Source organism: Lagopus leucura, unplaced genomic scaffold (assembly GCF_019238085.1).
Source record: "Lagopus leucura isolate 7727_CA_CO unplaced genomic scaffold, USGS_WTPT01 Super-Scaffold_100014, whole genome shotgun sequence".
Taxonomy (NCBI): domain Eukaryota; kingdom Metazoa; phylum Chordata; class Aves; order Galliformes; family Phasianidae; genus Lagopus; species Lagopus leucura.
The window spans coordinates 7884659-7899398 of NW_024962268.1; the positions used below are offsets into that span (position 1 = coordinate 7884659).

Here is a 14740-nt window from a genome sequence, read left to right on the forward strand (position 1 = left end):
AGTTATTTTTCAAATCTTTCTGATGCTAGATTTTGGGAGCTATGAAACATGAAAGCACTCCCAAAGACTGCCTGAGGTTGTTAACAAAACTAACTGGTACATTCTCCTTGTTCCAAGCTACAAATAAATCTGAACATGAAGTAGCAAGAGACACCCCCTGTCAGACAGAGGGAGCCTCAACCCAGTCCACTCTTACCTGCTGTAAGCACATGGTAGTCCAATTACTGTTTTGAGACAATGTCCAAAGCTTTTCTACTACACCTTTTTCTTCCCCCGCTATTTTCATTTACACATTAGACACCCTCTGTCCTAAGGAAGGAAAGATTTCAGGGGCTAAGCTTTCCTGCTCACCCAGTGCACCCAAAGGCTGCTGTAATCAGGAAATAAGCCACTGCCCTGGGATGTTTAGGAAGCAGAGCACCACAGCACTACCCAACAGCTTGCAGCAATCAGCAGAAGTAGGGGTCTGCCTGCTCTGCACGCCTGAGCACAGCCTGCACCACAGATGCTGGGAAGGCTGCACCAGGGAGGGCCAGAAGGAAACCAACATCCTCATGACATACATGCATATGCACAGTTTGCATGCAGTCAGAACAGGAAATCACCAGATAATCTTTTCCTTTTTGGATCTGTTGAGGACAAAACACTGCTGCAGAACAAACAGTATTTTTTGTGCGTGCACACTTTTCTGGGCGTATATCTCTTCTTAAAGGAATAAGCGATTCAAACAACACACCAATGCCTCCCCAGTTGGGACATACATGAACTTGTCCACACAAAACTGGACCGAATGACAGAACCTGTGAGGAAGGTCGGTCACAACTGATGCATGTAAGGGAGAATAAAATCACTTGTTGCTCAAATCACATCAGATTCAGGAAGAGAGAAAATGTAATTTAAAAAAAAATACAATACCTGATAGTCCCTATGCAAGGAAACAACCTAAAATCAAAATCACGAAGCAGAACCAAGACTCTTCTAAAAAAAAAGGTTAATTTTTTTTTATTCTTCACATAAAATTCATGAAGTATAAAATGAAACTATCATATTCTGGTTTAGCAAATTTCATGTGCTTTTTAGACATTCCTGCTAGAGAATACTGGTCTAGATTTTTAAAAAGGCCTATTTTCTTTGTAAGAGTACAGATGTTGCAAGTTTACATATTGTTTCTAAAGGTGATGCCAGCTTTTTTGCACAAGAAGGCAATGCAAAATCCAAGGCTTCTCGACCATGAAAAACAAAGAGGACTATTTTTCTGGAACAATACTGAACAACAAAAAAAGTTGTTTAGGATATTAAGAGAAGCAACTTTTACACTTTTTCTTCAGTCCACCTTCCAAGCAAAAGAGCGCTAAAGCAGCCTCAAGTATTACTCACTTCTCAGGTGAGTCTGAGAGATTTCGTTATTAAGATAGCTATCCCTGCAACCTTACTGCTTACCACATTAATTCATATGAAAATTCCCTGCCCAAATTTTTACTGCCAAAGCTGTTCTTAGAACACTGGTAGGCTCTACTGCTGTAATGAAATGCTGATTTAGCAAGTGGAGTAATTACTTTAAAGCTGCTCTATGATCTAACCAGCTCAAAACAAACACTACCTCTAGTTATTCTTTCAGAATTAATATTGAAAAAAGGCGTAAAACTGGCTGAAAGAAACTGCTGAACTTTTTCTCCCTTGTCTGTTGAACATGAAAAAAAAGCCTTAATAAAATGAAAACAAAATTCATTTGAATTCAAAACTCCTGGCCTAGGGTTTTCCAGTAATAAAATTTGTTTCTTAAAAGATGAGAATACCTCTCTTACTTTTATTTAAAGATAACGAATTGAGAGAAAACGACTATAATCTCACCAAGTCTCCCTGCTTCCAACCATCTAATGAAGTCGGTTTTGCTTTGTTTTCCTGGGGATTCCAAAAGCTTTGTTGTAAGGAAGTAACTCACTCCAGCACATGGGGAGTTATACGCCACTGACCCATTCCACAACAACTTCAAACGACAGAGAAAAAGTTTCCAAAACACCAGAGGCAGTTTGCTAGCATTTGCAGCACTGGAGTATTATTTACACTCATAATCCACAAAAGTCACTGGCACTGATGGAGGGCAGGGAACATCTCTCTTCCTTTATTATTGTAGGAATAGAATGTTGTTTCTGCATTAGATATTAAGAAGGGGGAACTGATCTGAAGAAGTAGAGCACAATTGTATTTGCATTTTGTAACTTGTCCCTAGAAATAGCTGATATGAAAAAGTAGAAATATGTGTAAGTAACATATTTTAGAAATAGAATTGCTGAATTATGTGATTAATTCTCGCTTGCCATGCTGCAATAGTTTTTAAGTGTTCCAAATAGCATAGGTATAGTACCATGGACTAGAAAGCATGTTGTAGGACTATTCTGTTTGGATAAGAGACCCCCAGCAAAACAAAAACAGACTTAACATCAAAGAAGCCAGGCCCTCTGCACAAGGCTGGATTGCTTTGCTTTGTGGGTAGGTTGGGATGCAACAGGCAGGCATCAAGATACTCCCCTCTGTCCTCCTTCTAAGCTTATCTCTATGCAAGGACACACAGATGTCCAGAAGCATTGACCAAGTGTTGAATGAGCAAGTGTGAGGTTAACTAATTAGTGATATATGCTTAGCTAGCAAAAATTGATGTTCACCCAGTATCTGTATGTTTAGGTGAGCATCAGGAAGACTGAACAGCCAATGAGGGACCAGGAGAGAAAGAGATAAGTGTTAAGTAACAGGGCATAAAAGATGTAACACTGTTTTCTGCACACTCCCCTGCTTGCAGGTGCCCGCCATTGCAATTGCGAATAAAATCTGTTTTATCAGAGACACCGTCCTGATAAATTATTTGGATTCTTCCAACATTATGGATTGTGTACTGTGCGTTAAGGAAAGGCAGTGAAGTACAGCATGATTGCAGAGTGGCCTAAGTGAGTATAATGCTGTCAACCACACTCAAAAATGCACGTGCAATCCATTCGCAAGATATTTGCAGCTGTCTGAAAAGCAGAGACTTGAAAAAAAAACAAACTTTTAGGGTCAAATGGGTAAAGTGGGGGGATCAGATGAGAAGGTTGTCTAACACCAGCAGAAGGTGAGTTTGGAACGAAGAGAGAAGAGCCAAAGCTGCTGCTACTGCTGCTGCTAGAACAACCACCAGCAGAGCACATGAAGCAGAGCCTGCTTCAAGGAAGGTCAGTACATGAGAAAGAGGCAGTCTGGACAGGATGGAGCTCAACTATTTGGTTCTATCTTTCACAGTGAAAACTTTTCCCACCTCAAAAAGCTGGGTCAGGGGGCAAGGCAGCCTTGCAGAAGATCTGCTCGATTTTTAATAAAGGAAATCTGCCACCACTTATTGATTGTGCTTCAAATCTTCGAAAAGGTTATTTTGAGGCTTAATGGCTCAAGGATCATGTTTTCTCATAGGTGCATCACCAGCAGTTGAATCTTACCCATAATCTCCCAAAAACTGATGGCTTCTAAATGGATACCAAGAATGCTTCAATCTCGTCTGAAATCTACTTTCAAAAGCAGGGAGAAAACAGTAAGCTGAATATTTTAAATGCAGTTATACTCAACAGATTGAAAACATACAGAGAACAGCAGAGTATGCTGGACACTGAAACCCTCAAGGGGAAAAAAAAGTTATTTTCCTTTTTTAATCGGTAGCAGCTCTTCAATTGTATAACAGCAAACCAAATGCATCAATTTTTAACCTTTAAAGTAGGAGCATGGAGTGAGGGTGAGGAAAAGATAAACTGGAAAAACCAAGTCTACATGAGACCAGAAAAATAACTGAACTAGTGTCTAGCAGTTGTTTAAACTATGAATAACTAGATCTGGAATAGTTCTCCTGATTTGGAGTAGGAGCACATCTGTTTATAAGTAAATACAATCTGACAGCCATGGGGATCATCTATCAGAAAGAATCAATTGCAAGTTCAGTAAGCATCATTTGTATTCTATGTAACAGTCCTCATAATAGTTCTTTCAAGACATTGTGGTGATAACACATTTAAAGTCTTCCACTGTGTACTAAACTGAAGGTACCTATGCAAGGTACGGCATATTCATTGGATGCTTCCAAACCATGTCACTCAACTTTTTAAATATTACTGCCATCTGCCTGCTAGGCTTTGTTTTCCAAAACAGTAGCTGTGCACACACTGCTACAGAGTTGTAGTAAAACAAAACAAAAAAAACTAACTCCATTTGGTTAAGATATAATTCATAGTTAAAAAAAAAAAATAGAAAGGAAACACAGTAAAGTCAAACTACTGTCCCCACTGTATCTAGAAAAATTAAATATATGAAGCTTGGTATTTTGATTCTTTCCTGTTTCAGTACACTAATGCTCTTCACCAACTAAACTCAGGAAGGCAGTAAGTGACTGAAAAATGTATGGAAAGTGAAGGGAGTGTTATCTGCAGTTCCCCTTTGGATGAGAACAGGTGCTGCAGAAGCCAAGTGCTGAAATGCTGTTATGTGCTACATCTGGTCGTTCTTGGGGTACACTCCAAATCACAGGACCCTCTCGGGGAGGCACCAACTCCATGCTGTTCAGCAGCTGAAAGCCCGGATACATCCTAGCAACTCTTCCCAGTGTCCTGGCCACCCTGAACAAAATAAGTATTTCAATGATGACTAATCTGAAACAATGCACAATGAAAGCTGGGGAAGTCTTGGGAGCAGTGGGAATATTTAAATTGGAAAAGAGCCTGTGGGGCTTTTTCCTATTCCTAATTACAGCACATTGTATTAATCAGGCCTGGAAACCACAAGCCCAAGGCTTTTTGTGACCAGATTGTCATGGCAGCACAAAACATACTCAAGGCCAAACAGGTGAACATGCATTTTCAGAGCATTTCTGTGGGGATGTCCTAAACAGCACATGGATGAATTCTGTTCTTTAAAAAACACTGCAGCTTCAGAGAACAAGTATTCTTGACTGGATAAAAGCTAGCGATCTTGTAATTAAAGTACTTTTATTTATTTAAGTTCTTTGCTTACAGCTTTGTCTAGAGCTCCATCCTGATACCTACTCACTTCAATACACAAATACCCAAACACAGAAGAATACAACAGCTGCCCAAAATATGCACAGCTAGATTTGAAATAGTCGTAACAATTTAAAGCAAAAGCACACACGTCTGTGTGTGAGAAAATACAGCCTGACAGCAGTTTGGATCAACTACCAAAATCAACTGCAAACTTAGTAAGTTATGGAATAATTAACAAGCACAGTTCGTACTTTTGCGACTGTGTTGATCTATGTGCTGTTGGCCCAGGTTTTCTACCAGAAATCTTGTACAAGCTCGGTGTATACATTAAGCACTCCTCACAGCAGCCACAGCTGATTCCTGTAGCTGCATGAAGGCTCCAGGCTGACAATGTGCTGCACAGTCCAGAAGAGCTCTTCAGACCATTTCGCAGACACCACCATAGAAAAGAAGGCTCTCTTTGTTCTTGTCCAGAGAGCAGAACGGTGTGCACTACAGTTTGTTCACATGTTGCTTTTTAGAAAGTATTCCATGACTTTGGAAGCAAAAAATCAAGCTTTTATTTTTGCTTCCCCTCAGTCGCTGTAAGAAGTGGGGTGTTCTTGTTCACCACAACAGATACAGGTACAACATTTGGCCACATTCCAGTCTGAACTGATTTGAGTGCTTTATACAAGGTTTCAGGCTATTTGAGTCATGTTCCCTTTCTACAGAACATTAAGACTTTTGACTTCTGGCCAAATAAAGGAATAATAAAAACAAAATAGGCTTTAAAAACAAACAAACAAAAAAAAAAAAACACCAACACAAACATTTGATTCATTACCATTCAAAAAGAAAGCCATACAATTGTGAGAAAATCATGTACTATAAGTGGAAACCCACGATTCTATAAACATACAACACCTTCATGAATGGATTCTGATGCACCAGAAAAATAACCATTAAAGAACACAGATGAGCTCTCAGGCAAAAAATATAAACCAAGGTAAGTATTTTTTTCTGTCCATTTTACATTAAACAGCACTGAGAAGATTATCTAAAACAAAATATCTGCAGAAGCCACATTCGTGTTCATTATAACTTTGATAACATACACATTTCATACCCAAATAAAATGAGCCCTAATGTGAAAGATTCAAGTGACCAAATATTAATGAACAAATCTTCAGATCTGACAATACAGCTCAGCTGCTGGAGATTTGAGAGTTTATGAAAGCTGGAACAAACTTTGGAGTTGAATATCTCTTCTTTGGATGAGAATGTAAGCACTGAAGACAAAATATAAGACAAAAATTATACAAGATACACAAACTGCAACACCAGGCAAGTCACTCCTTAACTCGTCTCCTGAACAAGAAGTTTACTACTATAGTGCCTCCTTTAGAAACATTAGAAACATTCTTTCAAGAGATTAATCTCAGACTCCTCAAGCATAGCTAGCAGTGAAGAATGGTATACAAGTACCAAGAGTAATTCAATCTTTTTGGAAAAGGGTAGAAGAATGAAAGCAACACCCTGGAGAAAGACATACTCATTTTTTTGTATTGTCTTGTATCTCTTTATCCTGGCGTTTTAAGCATGTTTTATTTGCTACACCTTATGACGTCAGAGTTGGCACTGATACATAAAGCGTTTTTCCCCATTTGTACAACACACCTATATAATTCTAGTCTCAAACTCACACGAGCTACAGAAATGTATATTTAGTTTTACATTTTAGAGCTGCATACACTTCAATCTGAACACTTAAAGGTTTCAAGAAGCAGTGACAGTTTTGTTCCTCTCTGCCCTCTCCACTTCAGTTTTCTGACAGCGAGAAATCCCCTCCTAATTTTTCTCTCTGTTCCTGATCCACACCTAACTGCTTTTCTAGGGCTAAGAAATACCAGCTGCAGTAGCTGCAGATGAAAGCATTATTCACTTGCCCTGGGCTTCAGGAGCTGAAGTCTACGGTTCAATTTGCACAGGTTGTCTAGATTCCATCACCATCTCTCCAACGATGCATACACATCTAAATTCAAACGTAGCACAGGCCAAAGTTTAATTTAATGTTGTTGAGAAGAGGAAGGCAGAATTGTTTTGAAATTCTGCCTGAAAAGCAGCCTGTTGTATTAGAACAAAGCAGCTTGTTTCTATCGTTCCTTTGTTTGACAAGTTTGGGCTGGTTAGAAAGGTCATCTATGCCTCAAAGCATCAAATTAACATTTGAGGACATGAATTTTAAAAATGGCTATTTGCTTCTGCTCTCTGAATAACTAATGCCTTAAAAAGACAAAAAGGGAAGGAGAAAAAAAGACTTAGCTAGACCCCAAAAGGAAAAATAGCCATTTCTTCAGGCAAACTAGACATTGATTTTGTGTCCATGGCAGCACAAGATGCCTGTATCTTAATTAAACCTCACAAATTAAGCAGGTAGTTGAACCTATGTCAAGCAAAAATATTGTTAAAATTACTGAAGAAATACTTTTGACTGTATCAAACAACTTTCTCCCTTCCCTCCAAATAGACAAGGTCAATACTCAGAGTGAAATCCTTACCGAAAGCAACAAGTTCCAGGCATGCTTTGCACTAACCTGTAATCTTCAACACAGCGGTGCTCTTCTTGCTAGTCCTGGTTTTAACAAACCAAGTGTATACTCATAGCACAAATAAAAACACTTACAAATGTTCAGTTTTTTAAAAAGAAAGACGCTGATGTGCTTTCAAACTAGATAACCATAAGCTTTAAGGACCAACATCCCTAAACATGAGTCTTTCCTTTCCTCATCCCCCCAGATACACCCGTGGTTTTTAACTAATCCTTCCAACCAGCAACACCTAAACTGAAGACTGCATTACAATGAAAGACAAACCTACAAAACATTCTGAAAGTCCCAAATACTTCTTTAAAACCAAATGAAGCCAAACTCAAGCAAGGAGGTACACTTTCAGCAAAAGCTCATACCTGGCCACCTGCTTTCTCAAGCTCTCTGAAATCTGTTCAGCTGCACTGCATTTATTTTCCCCTCCCAGTAGATGGAGACAGGAATACAACCCACAGATGGAGTTCCCAGCCACTTGCAGGGCTTGGTGGTTACGGGGATTCTAATTTTCAGCAAAAAAGCTCCAAACAGTAGCAGCAGCAGCTCAGCGCCAGCAGCCTGCACAGCAGTGCTGGCACAACCGATGCCAACCAAGTTGTTTCACAGAAGTGGGGCAGTGGAAGGAGACAAAAGTACAAACACAGTGTTTGTGTTGGCAACCCCTCTGGGAAACGTCCCCGCCTGCCAAAAAGCATCACCCAGAATTCAGCGGAGATTGCTTTTAAGAGTTCCATTCAAATGGCAGACTATTTTTTTTTTCCATTGATGGAGAACAAGCCTCACTCTTGGTAAAATCTTTCAAGCATTACCCAAATATCCCAGCCGAAAGCTGTGCCTATGCTGAACACAGAACATCCTAGGTATCTCCTTGCATATCTAAGGATCCCATTCCAGCCACGGCAAGAGTCACAAAAACTCAAACACTCCATACTATCTTAAGCAGATGTCACTCAACAGAACACTCAAAAAATCAGCCCAGTAGTGTGAGCTCTGCAACACTAATCTGCAGCAGCGGAAACACTGCCTGCACACTGCCAGGCCTACTTCATAGTAAACACAATTGTAAAAACAATTGGAAAAAAAAAAAGCTGTTATTTTTTGAAGACAGCAAAAAAAAAAAAATTGAGACAACAGATTTTTACACAGTCAAGGGAAGTTGGTTTTCTTCACGTTTCCACCTGTGAACAGTATCTTATTGTTTTGTGCCAAAACAGGGAAAAGAGCAGTAAGCAAGAGAAAAAAGCAAACCGCATAAATCTTCTCATAAAAATGCTGCTTTATCACTTTCCTGTAATTGTTATTTGTTGAAATATCAATGCACGGAAAAGTATTAATACAGTTACTCACAGAAGCTGCTTCCAAACACAAAGGAATCCTTTTGTTTTCAGTGTGCAGCTTTCAGCATAAAATCCAGATACTGTGCTTTTATGTTATCAGCTTTGCAACAGATTTGAAGTAAACTTATTAAAACAGCTATCCTGTTCCAACCAGGAAAGAGCAACGATGTGGACCTAAACACATAAATCTTTTTCTATATTATTTTTAATTTCAGATAGCACTGTCACAACAGGCTCATTGGAACCTACATTATAGGAATCTATGCAGCTACCACTGGCTCAGAGAGAACACTCTGAAGGAGCCTTACAGAGAAACAAACCCCAAATTTCACCAAGTATTTTTTCTTATAGGCCCCTCCTACATATATTACAGACCTCAAAGCATTGGGCAATGCAGATGGCACTGTATCTTCATGCACTACTGCAGTATCTCTGTGACATAAGTACCAGAGTGTGATATGAGGATTTGTCAGCACAAAAGAGCTCTGTAACACATCTCAAGCGTAGTACCAGGGTACAGCATGTTTCACAGAACAAAATCGCATGTACTGCAGCCATTCGAAGCAGACAACAAGAAGGATGATAAAAAATCTCTTTAAGCAAATTCCAACTGAGCAGAATTCTGCATTTTCTAGCTTTCAGCCCCATACCAGCATAGGAAGGTACATCCATGCCATGCCAACCCGTGTCTCACTTTCAGGATATGGAGACATTTACATTCTAAATTGGTGAAATGCAGTCTACATTTAGAAGAATAAGGTAAGATAATGAAAGACAGCAACAGCAAAAGGTCACAGTCAAAAAGCTACGAGAGTTCAAAGTTAGCAAACACTTTCTGCAGCAACTGAAAAGGCATTTAACACCAGTTTGAGGATTGCTCCACTCATTTAACTACAGTCCTCTGCGAATACCATTATTTCACTGTTATTAGAAGCACAAGGAGAAAAACAAAATAGCGAAGGACAGCCGAGCAGCCAACCGCATTCAGCCTCTGTGGCTGCACCAGGAGCGGGGCTCCCAGAGGCAGCACACCAACATGCTTCCTGCCCACCAGCCTCGCACCGCCCACAGGACCTCCTGGCACTGGGACCGGCTACAAAGCTGTGGTGCCTCACATCCTGGTGGGGGAAACATGGGATGCTGGGCAGACAGAGGAGAACGAAAGCTGCCCATCGTCTGCGGGAGAAGACAGGAGCGGAAGTTACATGCTGAAAATGGGATGGGACAGGAACGTTTTGTTTGTCCCCCTCACTGCATCCAAAACCCATCAAGTCAAGTGATGAACTAGAGCATTTTTACCCTCCTGATTCAGCAAACCAAGAGGCAGAGAAAGAAACAAAACAAACCCAGAAAAACAACTCTTTTGCTTTTCTTTTTTTTTTTTTTTTTTTTTTTTTTAAATAGAGGAATCTCTCTACCCTCACTCCAAGAAAACTGAGGAAGTGCAGCAAAGCAGAACTATTTGTCTGCCACTGTGCACTGAAAAGAAAAGAACACACAGGGCACACAGCAAACTCCCATGCTCTTCTGCTAAAAAAAAAAAAATTCTACAGTCACTGGAAATGTTTTCTATTGTACTTAAAAGTTATTTTTATCTATTCATAATACTCAGGAAAATAGTTCTGTTAAGTGTTGTTTTCTTACGTAAAGAAGTAGCTGCCTAATTTATTACTCCTAATTTATTCACCAGCCGTGAGAGCTCTGCTCTCTGCTCCCTGGCTGTAGTTCACCAGATGGCGAGTCCCCAGAGACAAACCTGGTGCAGAAAAGGAGGAAAGGAGGGGAAGAAAGTGATATCTAGCAGCAACCTTGATGAAGTCATTCCTCCTGCAGACACACACAAAACTGTCCTTTCAGTTAACATCCCTAGAAAAGTGAGATAAGGATGCTTCTTTAGTTATTAGAACCCAAGACAAGGATTACAAGGATGCAGTTTAGCACCAGAATCCCTTTACTCAAAGAGTCAACACAGAGAAGGAACACAACATATTACCTAACACCCTGCCAAGAGAAGACTGCCCACAGGAAGCAGCTAACACACAAATGGCATTCATCAGAGCCTTGCTCCATCTGACTGCCACTCTGCCTCTTCATAGAGGAACACACCAATAATGCACAAAGGGGCTGCTCCTATATTGTTTTAGTGTTGTGGAAAAGTTTTAGTGTTTCATTCCTGAATACTTACATTGTCATCATCCCAAGCTGGTCATGCTGCACAGATGTCTACGACACAGGACCATTGGCTAGTAAGGCACAAAGGGAAAATATAACACTGGGTACTGGCACTGCAGCACTGCTCCATTTTTCTGTTCTTGTTTGCTAAAGGCTGCACGGCACTGGAGTTCATACTAAATATGCTACTGGGGGCGTTTCCATTTGGCTTACAAGAGAAGATCCTCTCATAGAACTGCATCTAAGTTTGTTTCACTGAGTCATCATGATGAGGGACTGCTGGTAGGGCAGCAGGGAGCACTGCACCTTGAAAACAGGGTCCAGAAAAGAGAATTGACACAGCAGTACAAGTATTTACCATAACAACAACAAAAAACAACTACAAAAGACTGAACCTGAATTAAGGTAGAAGGAATCCACACGTAATTAATTTAATCCATCTCCGTATATCAAATTAAACCTCTGTCAGCGAACTTCAGAAGTATTAATATGTTTAGCTTCATGCTGTGCCTATTCTATGTAGAAATGCAGAACTTATAACCCAATATACCTAATTCCTCTTCAATACACAGCAATTTTAAAAGCTCTGAAGTCGTATTTCATATGGCCTGTGCCATATTAAGCCAGACTTAGTCACTCTACAGCTCAAGAGGAAATCCCAGATTGTGCTCAATGGAATGAGGTGTAAAACCAGTCTGATTCATACTGGCAACCCAGAGGCTTCGTTGCAGTCATGCTATTTTATTACTGATGCTCGGATGCCCCAGACAGAAGCTGAGGCACCACTCTGGTATGTGCTGTCCAGTAGCAGTCATGAAATGTAATAATAATCTCCAGCAGACAAGACAGGAAAAGGAGAAAGCAGCGCACAGCAGTGACTCACCCAGAGGCACAAAGCTCCTCAGCAGTACAGAAATCCACCTCTGATGAGATCTAAAGAAAGCCTCAGCCAATGACTGTGCTTCCAACAGCAGTTTTAGAGGTGTTTCCCACACTAGTACATCTGGTCCCTTCTGGCTGCCATATCACCTGAGAATGAACCTCATGAACTAGCCTTGCCCTGCACTAACAAGTTTTCCTTACTAACAGTTTCAACGTGCATTCTCTTCCCTCTGACTGTTTTCTCATGTGCCTTCTTTATAATTTTGAACAGGTAACTACAGCTGCCACCTAAACCAGCAGTGCACTCACAGGAGATAACTGGGAAAGCAGTGAGAAGAGGGATTCTCCCAGGTATTCTCCATCTCCCTCCTCCATCATCAGTTCCACGATGCCTTCCAGATGCCTTCGATCTGGAGCCCTACAGCCAGCACCACCTGCTTACAGCAAGGTGCTATTTTATACACGGCTGCCCTGTGGTAAGGAACCGGCCCAAAGCTTTGCAGCTCCTAGGGAAGCAGTGACATCAGTTACGAGAGGAACGTCAGCACAGAAAAATAAAACTGAGAGAAGAAAAACAAGCAAAATAAAGCCAAGGGAGCAGCTTCAAGGAGCTATCGGGAGACCTGCTTAGCAAGCGTCTTGACGGCCAGAATCCTCTAAGAGCAGCATTTCTCCTAAAACACAGAACGAACAGCAGCAAGTAAGACTTCCTGCACTATGCTGCCGGTAAGGCTGACCTCGAACCGCGTCTCCCTCACGTCCAGCAACCGCCTATTTTCCGGCTACGATCGCGCGTTGTGCCGTTTCGCAACCCGGAGCCGCACACACGCACCGCGCCCGGTCCGACTCCACGCGCCGGGACTGGGGGCGCAGCACCGCCCACCCCGCGCGGCCCAGGCGACGGCAGCGTGCAGCGTTCTCCGCGGCCCCGGGGCGGAGGGGCCGCCCCCTGCCGCCGCCATACCGGCTGGCCCCGGACTGAACCGCCCGTGCTACGTCAGCTGGCGGGGAGGCCGCATTCCTCGGCAGTGCCGGCAGAGCCGCCGCTAGGAAGCTTAGAAAGCCCTCAGCTGGAGCGAGGAAAGCAGAGCTTGGCCGGCGGCCAGGCGGCTGAGCTCAGCGTTTTGCAATGCACTTCCTTTTCACCGAGCCGCTTGCATAATGCCGGAGGGCCGCTCCCGACGTTAACCCTTCGCCTGCCCCGGCACGAGCTGGCGGCAGCCGGTTCCGACGCGGACACGCGTGGTCCCGTCGCCGGGAGGAGCCTGTGCTTCGCCTGTGTCCCCGCCACTCCCGAAAGAACGCATTCCTACTCGGATGCTCCGAGAGGCAGGCGCGGCCGCCCGCGGCGCTCCCAGCGCGGAGCTCCGGCACCGGCACGGCGCTGCTCTCCGAGCGCCGCAGGAGCCGGCAGTCGTCCGCGGCACGGCGGAAAGCTCCGCGGCACTCTTGTCCACTGAAGTGTAAGAGCGAAGGGAAATGCTACGTTGTCAAGTGCAAGTGTCGGCAACAGCATGCACCGCTCTCCTCGATAAGACACGCTCGCAATCTTCTATTTTGTAACATTCTGTAATCTTCTAACCCATCAGGTTTAGCTTTACTTCTCAGAGCACACACACACAGAAATACGTTGCTGGCTTGTGCCAGGATTTGCCCTGTAGGTGAACACGCATCCAATACACACTGCCTCACACCCAGTGAGGGAGACTGATGTCAAAGCAGACAGGTGAGCACCCTAGGAAACACTTGCGTAAGATTTAATAACTTCAGCTGCTAGCATCACACCACTACCATAAGGCTGCAGACAGTATAAGCTGAAAACAAATAGCCTGAGCTCAAAGTGTCATAGCAAAATTAAAGATCAGCTAGCAAATAAACTTCAGGTATTTTGTAAAGATTTTGTCAGAACAGTTCTTAATCACTTGTCTTCCACCACTACCATCACCTCTTACTTCTAACTCCAAAGGAACAAATCTCCGTACTTCCCAAAGAAGAGCAACTACATTGCTAGATCACAGCTTTATACACCTACATTTAAAATCACAGGCTGTTTCCTACAATGGGTATCTATGTTTCAACCAGAAAATTGTAGCTTCCCCACTAAAAAAAAAAAAAAAAAAAAAAAATCTCAATCAGCATTCCTCAGAACTGACGCTGCTCAAGCCCAATAAAAGCTGTGGACTCTGAATCTGTAATTTGTTCAAGCTCGAAAGAGACACCATAGCACCAACCCGTGCTCCCAAGCTGTATGCGCAGGTAGTACAAGGAAAGACAGGATTCTCATTCCCTTCACATCATGTATGTAACATACAGGCACTAACAAATACCTCATCTTTCCACTGCTCCCTTCATGTTAAGTTTTATAAATCTTCACAGATTGGCCCGCTTGGCACCATGCAGAAATTGAATAGTTAACTGCTACAAATAAAAGCATCTTATCCAGATGCGTAACTGACACCACAATTTAAGAGCATGGAATGAATCAGATCAATGTCTTCAAAGAACCAAGGCACTTATTTGAATAAAAGTTCCTCCTTGCTACTATAACTGCAACAACATACGTATTTTAAGCCAAGACAGTATCAGCACACACAGCAACACACACACAAAGAGTACATGATGGGGTGACTTAACAGTTGCTGTGGGGACAATAACTTTTAGTTTTCTTGACATTTACAAATTCAGTCTCTGCTTTAAGCATGCAAACTATTTCCTTTGCATGTAATACATAACTGGGTTGGAAAGGATC

At 42.1% G+C, this 14740-nt stretch overlaps 1 protein-coding gene across 3 annotated transcripts in view; it reads right to left on the minus strand.

The window, feature by feature from the left end:
* The window catches only part of ZSWIM6 (zinc finger SWIM-type containing 6), a 112509-nt gene that overhangs the window by 66485 nt on the left and 31284 nt on the right, over positions 1-14740 (minus strand). The window contains exon 1 of one of the 3 annotated variants that reach the window (XM_042875426.1): positions 12729-12842. The exons of 1 other annotated variant lie outside the window; for it this stretch is intronic. The gene's annotated coding sequence lies outside the window, so the exon portion shown is untranslated. Of the gene's footprint in view, positions 1-11122; positions 11144-12728; positions 12843-14740 lie in introns of those variants that run through there. One more of the 3 variants, XM_042875427.1, reaches the window with a different exon arrangement.